At 40.2% G+C, this 8,323-nt stretch overlaps 1 long non-coding RNA gene across 1 annotated transcript in view; it reads left to right on the forward strand.

The window, feature by feature from the left end:
- Positions 1-7,074, forward strand: part of LOC120323195 — a 70,607-nt gene extending 63,533 nt beyond the window's left edge. Inside the window, exon 8 of the long non-coding RNA XR_005563434.1 lies at positions 1,903-7,074. This is a non-coding gene — a long non-coding RNA (uncharacterized LOC120323195). The remainder of the gene's footprint in view (positions 1-1,902) is intronic.
- Positions 7,075-8,323: the final 1,249 nt, after the last annotated feature.

An 8,323-nucleotide genomic window follows, 5' to 3' on the forward strand; every position in this document is an offset into this window, starting at 1 on the left:
TGTGCATGGCTTTTCCTTTTCCTATTAAATTGTCATTATCTCAACCCACGAGTTCTCTGGCTTTTACCCTTGTGATTATCTCCCCAATCCTGCTGGGGGGGGAATGACTGAGTCACTGCATGGGGCTTGGCTGCTGGCTGGGGTTAAACCACAACTGTTTAGTCTCTAAAATGAAAATTAGATTATTTTTAAACATGCTGACCATAATGTGAATGTGTAAAGGAACTCGAGCCATCCAATAACAAACTGGAATGAACAGGGGTACCTATATGAAAATTTCTTCGAGAGACTGTGGAGTGAACAAACCAGGAAATCAGGATACTAGATAGGTACTAGTGAGCTTAAGTGACTCATACAGTCCAGCAGTTTGAAAGTGCACTCTTTGCTTTATTCATCAGAAACAAAGCATTAAATGGTTTCCTTGAAAAAAGTGTGGATTGACAAACTAAGCACTTAAACACCTGTCTGCCCCCTTGCAGTGGTGCCTAAGGCTGTATCTACACCACTCAGTAACAGAGGCACTTGCTTGCAGTCAAGTAGACTGTTTAGTTAGTAACATGTTCCTTGGCACAGTTTTCCAGAGGAATGGCATTCATTAGAAACAGTGCCAAGAGACAGTTTAGACATTGACATCCAAATGTTGGGAGGGAAGGGGAGAATTTGGGTTTGTGGATGTACATTGTCCAAAGACTGGAGTTTGGTCCTGATTTTTCTGCAGCCAGGTATGGATATAGCCCTGGGGATCTCAGGTGCTGAGATTCCAAACCTCAGTGAAGCTTAAGCAAGATCAAAGTACCAAATAATTGCATCTAGAGCAGTTCTGAGGAAAAAGTAGGAAATGATTAGTCTAAGGAGGGAAGCACTAGTGACTTTCAGAGCTTTGCAGCACCTTAAGGGGTGAACATGTTTGCTTTATTAGGTGCCTAAACTCGACCTAAGTCCTGCTTAATGCCTTGAAGTCAAAAGAGATATAATGTGGGGGTGTAGCATGTCTAAATATATGTTAAGAGTGGTGGCAAATGAACTTTGAATTGAAGAAGTACCTCAACGCCAAGCATGTGTTAATTCACCTGATAATACTAATCAATTTATAAGGTTGTGCCAACAGACTCCAAGTGTAAACAAAACTATTTTGAATCTGGGCATGGTACACTATTTACAGGTACCCAGAGACGGTGTTTTTGATTTTTTTTTTAGTGGAATAAATCCCAAACAATGTAAAACAAATTTCTTGACTCAAAATTAAGACAATAACAACATAAAAATACCTGGAATGTTTCTCTTCAGGTTAGGCTAGTTTATAGATACCTTAGATCAAAAAAAAAGCTTATGAATTGATTATATTCTTTGAGAAAACATTAAGGTAACAAACATAGGTCTATTCACCTAAAAATGCCTTTGCAACAGTCAATTCAAAGGAGCTTTGCACACTTTGTAACCCTGAAGCTGCTGATTCTGAGTGACAGTTAAATCAGATCTGGCTCTTCTCTTGCAGCTTAATCTCACTTAGCTAGGAAAAAAATGTAAAAGGGCCATAGATCAAAGAGAACTCTAGCTGAGAAAGAGAAATGACAGGGAAAAAGATGACCTAAATTTTCAAAGTGACTGATGATTTTTGATATTTCAATTTTGGGGCTCCTGATTTGAGACAGCTTAATGGATCTTGATAATCAGAATGCAGTTGCTCAGCATATTGTTTGAATCCCCACAGAGAGTCTTATAAATATCCCTAAACTCACACAGGCAGGATCTGAACAGAAGCAATTCCAATGGCAGTTGGAATATTGCAATGCTCCCAGGTTTCTAGAAAGAGAATGGTATAATAACTGAGGTTTTCAGAGATCTTGCAATAAAAATATTTTTCCTTCTGGTTTTCTTTTTTTTTTTTTCTTTTTCCAACAGATATCCAGTTCAAAGCTATCTAATCCACCATGCTTGAAGTTCCTTTTTCTCTAAAAGCATTCTAAGAGTGTGGTTTGGTTACCTACATTCACCAAGCATGGTATGAGCATTGTCCTCTGCAGTGACAACATTGAGCTGTTTCTGCCTGGTTGCTTTTTGTTTTGTATAGAGATACTCTCAAGCATTCAGGTATGTATGTATAAATTATACCTTGCTTACTCCATCCCATGCCGTACAGGTGGAACAGGTTTCTCCTCCTGCAGAGCTCCCGTCCATGTCCTTCTGAAGCCATTCAGTTAGTTCCTTCATGCCAATAGCATACCTGTTTTCCTTTGGTTCTGCCTTCTCTCCCAGGATTTCTGCCAGGCCAGCATGCTCCTCCAATGGTTTCTCTTCCCTCTGGCAGCTAAGATGGCATCCCAGCAGTCTTGCCCTCAAGGAATGAACTGCCAGAATGGGCTCTGGCTCCAGCTCAGCATATGGAGGCTCATTTCAACCCTGCCTCCTCAGGCTCAGACCAGTAAGTCCCCGAATTTCCGTGAAGAAGAACAGCTCCTGTTGGCTTCCATGTTGTGGCTCTGGCTCTGGCCCATGACTTCACAGTCCTTCCTCCTAGCCCAGCATCAGCCAACACTCAGTATTCTGCCCATCAGCAGGACTCAGGAGCATCACCTATCTGAGATCACTGCAGACTACTGCACACTTTTTGAGGTTTAGACTTCCCAGATGCTTTACACAGCAAAGTAAGTAAAGTTTTGAAAACAAAACCATTTTATGCTGCCCTTTTGTGCAATAAAATAAAATGTACCTCTCCCTGCTAAGTTAGTGTATTGGACTGTACTCCCAGGGGCAGAAGAACAGCTACGCAGCATTTGCACGTTTCATAAACAAAGAAAAACCAGGCTTTTTTCCCCCACAATTTAACTTTTGCAAGGAAAAAAAAATAAAAAGAAATTCAAAGCTCAAATTATATGCGTTTGAGACATGGTGTATGGTAGGAAACTGTAGAACATTCATGTTTCAAATCTTCCTATTTTATCTCCCCCTCAAAAAATAAGGTCTCATTTTTCAGAAAAATCCAAACAAGTTTAAAACTTGTACTGGGGATTTTTGGGACTTTCTCTTCAAAGAACTCTTAAAAGTCTACTGCAGTGGCTTGGGAGTGCATATAGTGGGTTTACTTTAAAACTACAAACTCTGGAAGCATTTGGATTCTTGTCAGCTCTATGGTGATTCTGCAGGAAAACTGGGAGGGCTTCAGCCCTTACTTGACTATGGATCAGTGAATGCTTGATGACTGAGATCTTGCTATAAAAGATAATTTTTTTATAAAATTTAATCTTTAATTAAGAAACTCATTCAGCAAAATGTATGCAAACAGTTCTGATGTTAAATCAACAAGTCATTTTTTAAAATTGTTATTGGATGAAGACGATGGAGCTTTCCCCCCATGTGCCTTGACTTGATACCTAACTCAAGGCTTTGGTTTTTTTCATTGGGGTTTTTTAATTTTTTCCCAGATTACCATAAGCAGTGTTTCACTGCTTAGGTCCAGATGGAACTACCTTTCGTGGATTACAGAGCATATGAACAGTAGGATTATTTTATTGCTGGACTGGGGACATCCACTGATTCTGTCCTTAATACACCCTTTTATTATGAACAATTACGTATGTCTCTGGAAACTGTATGATTCCACACGGGATACAATGACTGGGCTTAATGAGGTGCTTTATGAACACAATTCAAAATTAACTTTGAATTTCCTGGCTTTTGTTGATTTTTGTCACAACTTTAACATTTTTCAAACATAAAATCATTACATTAAAAGAATAAATCTCTATTTTAGCTAAGATTTATTATACCCCAGTGAGATAAACCTTGTTTTCAGTTTTCAGTAATAGCATGATTTATTTCCAAGCAGTTGAGAGCTAAAAAAAAAAAAGAGAGAGATAGATCTGAATGAAAAATAATACTTCCTAACAAAAAAAGTACATTTTTACAGGACCTTTAAAGAACTCTCAATCAGCCCCAAGAGTGAATATATCAAGTCTCTCACTCTGACAGGTTTGTGATATACTTCACTTATTCTTAAGTACAATTTAATATGTAAGCATTGATCTGAATTACTATTTTTAAAGTTTTCTGGAAGATTGAGGATTTGACATTTCCTCATGTATTCAGCTGCTGAGCAGACTCGGAATCACTGATGCTAAGTGGTCAGCTACCATAAACTCCTTAGAGGGGATTACTATTATATAACTTACTATTTTGCCATTTGTAGTCTTTGTACAAAACTACTGAGACAGCAAGTGTTTGGCAAGGCATGTGTAGTAACCTGAACACCACTTGTAGGGCTTTCTCACAGAGATAGATAGATTTTTTTCTTTTTTTTTCTTTTCTTCTGTTTCAGCATTCTCTTTCCACTAGGTCCCAAGTGCTCTATTTGAATGTAAGTTGAGACAACTCAGATCTGGGAGACTCCATTCACTTGAAAGGAAGAAGGGTGTTCTCCAGCTGCTGACAATAAGAGAGGGTAGAACAGACAAGGGCAATAATTGGAACATGTTTGTTCCCCAATACATCTGGACAAAGCAGGTATAAATACATAAATCCACTCACAGCAGAGTCCCAGTTTGCAGCTGGTGGCACCTCTGAGCCTTTTGAATAGCAAATGTTTTTCTCTTGCTTGTATTTCTCTGTTCCACATTTCATCCTCAGGGGCAAGCCTGGCTTAAGTCATTTTTATCCACCTGGAAAGAGCCTGTAATTTATCCCTTTATTAATTAACTGCTTTAAGGCTTGTCCCACTCTCACCCCATTGGTGAGGGTCTGTATCTCCCATGGAGGCCACCAATTCACCTTTCCTATTTGGAAATATTTGCTCTGTCTTCACTGATTGCCATACTGTGCTTTCTTGCCCTGCTTGCTGACGCCCTTGCTCCTCTCAGTACACATGCCAAGACACAGAGGATTGAGATGAGAATCTTGCTTTCCCCTTGCTTTCTTCAGTCCAAAGTTTGATGTCCAGTGTTGCGGATCAGTAGCAGGGAAGTTTTCCCCCACCTGTATTCTATTTCTCCTTTTAGGGAAAAAATGTTCTCTTAGGGGCTTGTTTGGACTGTTCTAGTCCAACAATTCTTATTTTGGCACTGAATATGTTATTCTTTCAGGGATCCCATCTTTTCAGATCATGACCTCAAATTTGTTGACTACTTTTCTAATGTATTGCCAATGAGATCACCTTTTCAGACTGTCATACCCATTGCCTTTGTACTGGTACCCATTCCTAAGATGATAGGACTCTATGGACTAAGATCATCTTCCACAGTAAAGCTCTGAACTTTCTGAATTCCCTCACCAGTTTTTTTATGATTCAAACAGTGCTATAGGTGGTCTTAATGGCTCAGTACCCTCTCAGCCACAGCAGATAATAGGATGACAATGAAACGGATTGAGGACAACAAATACTGGCCCAAAAATTTCTCTATATGTTAGTAACTTGCCCAGTAATTTTTCATGTACTGTAAATGAGATCATGTATCCACACATGATAGGATACCTGAGATGCAAGATAGCTACTTGCCCAGACCCAGTAAAGTGCAAGAGAGTCTATTTAAACTTCTGTGCAGGATAAAACTCTGAGTCATCCCCTTAAGTGTCTGAGCTTATTACCAAAGGAAGAGCAGACCTAACAGACTTCTAATGTAGTGGGTGATCTGACCACCAAAGGAAGTCTCCTACTCTGAGTTGTCCTTGGAAGCCTACCTCTTCAGTGACTTTGAAGACAGTCTGACAATATGAGCTTAGTAAACCAAAATTAGCTTCTGTGAAAATCCCTGGGGTCTATTCAGCCATTTCCAGCAGTTCTAGCAAACTATAAAGATTTACATTATTTAAATATAGATCGCAATTATCTATTGGAAAAATTATCTATAAAGAAACCACAGTAGAGTTTTAATGAACTGAAAAATCCATTCATGTGTTTTCAAAGAAATTTTTCTGGGATAATTAGATACTTTCTTAAATCAGTCTGAGAGTCAGACAAATTACTGGCAAACCAATGCATAAGAGATGACTAATTCTCATATACTAGTGTCACCTAGGCACTACTATGAATAATGCATTCCAAAGCATAAAATAGAAAGTACCTGAATTAAACCCCATGTCTGACAGTATCTGAAGGGAAAGAGGAGTGAATGAGGAAGGGAAATGAATATGAATAGTCACTGAGACTTCTCAATCGACAGAGAGATTGAATCTGTTTGTCCATTTCATGGAACTATTCAGGCTGCAAACCAGGTAGAATAAAAGCAAATGAAGGACAAAGAAAAACAGCACAAGAAAGAAGATCATGTATTTATTTTTTTTATTCTCTTTTGAGGGTAAATTCCAACTGCCAACTTCCTCTATGTAGCATGGTGGCAGATGAATATACTTTTTTATTTTCACTATGCAAAGGTCATCTTCACCTGAAAAACAGGAACAGAATGTGCGTTAGCAGCATCTTGCACAGCCACTAGACAATCACAATTAATTTTCTCAGACAGTGTTACAAATTCAGACAGCAGCAACAAAAATCTTGCTAAAAGAGGCATCTTTTGTTCTTCTCTCTTCTTCCCCACCTCACTCCCAAAGACACAGACCTGATATTTATTTTGTACTGACCCTAACATGTACCATTTCCCTCTGTGAGCCACTTCCACATGCTAAAGCTGCAGAAAGCAAAACTAGACAGTATGATTTTGTGCCCTGTTAATGAATAAAAGTGATCTTCCAAGGACATGGCAGGACCTGACAGAAACCAGAGCTGGTCAAAGGGAGGGGGCAGGGCTGCAAAGCTGAGGAGAAGGGAGAAAGGGATGGGATAGATTTCTATTGGGGAATGATAAATAGGCAAGCAAGAATGGAGTTGTGAAACACAAGACCTAGAAATTGCCTCACCTCAGCACAGGACTGAAGTGGTACTGGATCTTGTCACCTTTCAGGAAGGTAAAATCTTGTATCCAAAGCAAACTGCACACTCTCATCAAAAAGACTGACTGGGATAGAAAGTTGCTGCCTATGCTTACCAGGCAGAACCAGGAACAGAGAAGAAATCACTCCCATTTTGCTCAGTCTGAGCTGTATGCACAACTACCTGGCAATGACATGGATGCATGTCTGTATTCTAGATGGTTTTTTCTGGGTTTCCCTTTCCCCATCCTCGACGTGGGGGAGCCCAGTTCTAGCTCCTTCTCCGTCTGAAGAACCATTTCCGACGTCTTGGTGGACGGGGAAGGGGGACTCCAGACACAGGGTTTTTCAGGCCCCGAGCCTGGAGGGGAGAGGTGCCCTCCCCTCCCCCCAGCACCCATGTGGCTCCATGGCAGGCACAGAGACAGCACACCGGGCGTGGAGAGGAGGCAAGAGAGAGTTTATTGTTGGGAAGGGGTTTATAAAGCTTTTAGGAGGGTCAAAGGGGAACCAATCACAAGTTCAGGGTCACACAGAAAAAACCATCAGGTAAAGGGTCAACAGCCAATAGGAAGGGGTTAAACAAAGGACCAATGGGACACCTCGGGACACCTTTCCCAGGACATTCCTGCATGGGAGATAACAGTTGCTGTGGGGGGGTGTTGGGAAGAAGAAACACGTGTTTGCAAAGGGACCACAAAGAGCCATTTTAAGACATGTTTAAACAAGTTTCTCATCAGATATAGTGCTACAGTTTTTCTACTTGATTATTTTCTGAGCACACGCTGATGTCTGATGAATAGACAGAGCAAAACTGATGTAACACCACACACAATAACCTTGAATGGTGACCCTGTGGTTCCCTGGTTGTACTTTTGCATAGTTTCTCCATAAGCAAAACTCATTGCCAGGCAAATGAACCATAAACCTTATTTGTATTCTTGAACTCCCTTACCCTACTTGTCTCCATAGCGGGTTGGCTGCATGTGGACTGCCTTTGGGTATTGTCCCCTGCTTAGGAATAATTTGGGAGTGTGCTAGTTGGCGTAGGTCAAAAGCATGCCAAGGTTTGTTCCAGAACCAGTATGATGCCTGGCTCTAGTCTGTTTTACATGTTACAATTCTATAATTCTCTGAAGTTTCACCTCAGGTACTTACACAATAATTATTCTCCAGTCGTAACTGCTATCATTCCTCAATACAGCAGTAGAAAACTGATGGATGTATTTCAGCCTATTTTTTGAAAGTTTAATGAAAATATGATAGAAACAGAGAAAAATTTATTTTGAAACAGCTCTATGGAGGTGTCATATGGGCCGAGCTTCTGCTTATAGCAGAAAGATGCCCTAACCTCCAGTCCTTTTTCTGCAAAGCTGCTTTCTAGTCTTTTGGCATCCAGGATTGCAGAATCACAGAATCACAGGACAACTGAAGTTGGAAGAGAATTCATCTGGTCCAACTCCTC

This window comes from Pipra filicauda, unplaced genomic scaffold (assembly GCF_003945595.2).
Source record: "Pipra filicauda isolate LSUMZ 115617 unplaced genomic scaffold, ASM394559v2 scaffold20_size4479445_pilon, whole genome shotgun sequence".
Lineage (NCBI taxonomy): Eukaryota > Metazoa > Chordata > Aves > Passeriformes > Pipridae > Pipra > Pipra filicauda.